This window comes from Takifugu rubripes, chromosome 5 (assembly GCF_901000725.2).
Source record: "Takifugu rubripes chromosome 5, fTakRub1.2, whole genome shotgun sequence".
Classification (NCBI taxonomy): Eukaryota; Metazoa; Chordata; class Actinopteri; order Tetraodontiformes; family Tetraodontidae; genus Takifugu; species Takifugu rubripes.
In genome coordinates this window covers 2,157,501-2,159,400 of record NC_042289.1, presented here as the reverse complement: position 1 = coordinate 2,159,400, position 1,900 = coordinate 2,157,501, and positions in this window count along the sequence as shown.

The window sequence follows — 1,900 nt, the reverse complement described above, 5'->3', positions numbered from 1 at the left end:
TGGCTCGCGTGTTAAGAAATCCACTTTTAGCCATAAGACGAAATCTTATCATTTATTCAAGGTTTTCAATTGGTAAAAGAGACATTTACATTTTAGTCATTGATCAGATGTTTGTATTCAAAAAGACATCTCAAAAGTACATAAATGGCGAGGTGCGTGATTGCTACTATATGAAGACTGTTTTGTTTGCTTGGCACGCTAAAAGTTGGAGCTGATAATGGAGAAATGCTGATTAATACAATTTAAAACCTTATTTATCTTAATGTACTATTGATATTACAAATAAATAATACTTAAGCTAGTTTATATCCTTAAATTTCTATGGGTAAAGAAAAATAAGATAAATACCATTGATATTCCTCAGATTAATGTATGTCTGAAGGTCATGTGTGGTGCATGCTGATGGCAACACCAGGTCCTGCTCTTGACACAAAGATGGAGTCCTGCTGACACACATGGAGGTGTTTTTTACTCTTTTTGCCAAGCCTGAGGAAAGTGATGACTGTCCTGAAGATGGGATGAAGACCTGGTTTGGTTATTTTCCCTCAAAAGCCATCAACCCAAAACCAAATGTATTCCAGCCAACATGCAGTAGTGTGTTTAATGCAAACATACAGACACATCACATGTTTTTACAGTGCTGTGTTTGAAATCTGAATGAATTCTTTAGACAGTTTGTACTCATACAACTGCTCCCAGGATTGATTGTACCCCTGTGCATTTTTATTCCACCAGATGCTGGTCCTAACAAAACCCTCTTTGGGCGGCCGTAGGGACGTGATGACGATAACCTCTGCCTCCATTTCTGCCCTTTTTGTGATGTGCTAATGATAACAGGCCACTTTGCTGTTTACTCAAGTTCTTGGTCAACATCAGAGTTTGCCTTGAATCATTTGCCTTGGTTTGACATAAACATTGTTCTTTGTCGCGTAGTTATTGTGTGTGCGTGTGCACGTGTGTTTTGTCACTGATGGATGTCAACCTTTCTTTTGCTCCAGCATTGGGGATATTTGATGAACTTTAGGTGTTCCTGCTTTTCCATCTCTCCAAAACACACACACACGCACACACACACACCCACACAACACACACTCTCTCTCTCTCTCTCTCTCTCTCTCTAAAGCCTGGATAATGTGTTAGCTTGAGATAAACAAACCATTGTGCCAATTTCTTTCAGCACCTTCTGTGTGTTTGTATCTGTGTGTGCTAGTTACACAGTGTGGGTTAAGGTCTGTCCGCCACATAAACACACTATCCTGAAGAGGGGTAATATGTTGTTTGAAAGCCGTTAATATCTGTAAAAGTTAAAGTGTGTGAATTCTGGATGATAAAATGATGCTGATGCAGCTTTTCTCTTCTGGACTTTCTCATTGCTAAACTGACAGGAATGTCTGTCCTGATAACCTCCTGCTCCCTGTCCCCCCTCCTGTGACCTGTGATCCCAACATCACAGCCTGCTGACGAACGCAAAATGAAAAATTATTTAATAACAGCCCACTTATGGAACACCAATGATGGATCTTGTGGAAAGAATAGACGTTTGCAGTCACAACTTTGTGAGTTGCGACGGGCACTGCTAATGTTAAAATACATTAAAAAAAAGTTGCTTTTTAAAAAAAGCAACCTCCAAAATAAACACTCGTTTCCACCCAAAAGAACTATCTTCAATTCTCCAGTTCTCTAAAAGTCTGTTTAGAGCCTGTGGATGCTCAGCATTTGAAATTCACTCATCCGTTAATCTTCAGGTAACTCTCTTTTGACTGTTGAGACGGTTGGGAGCTAGCGATAAGGCTGAGGTGCATGTTGTTTAACTTTTAGGCTCCAGAATTTGCAATCTTACATCCACAGGAATTAAAACAGGGATTTATTGACAATCCAGTAACCCCCAACAACCAATCCG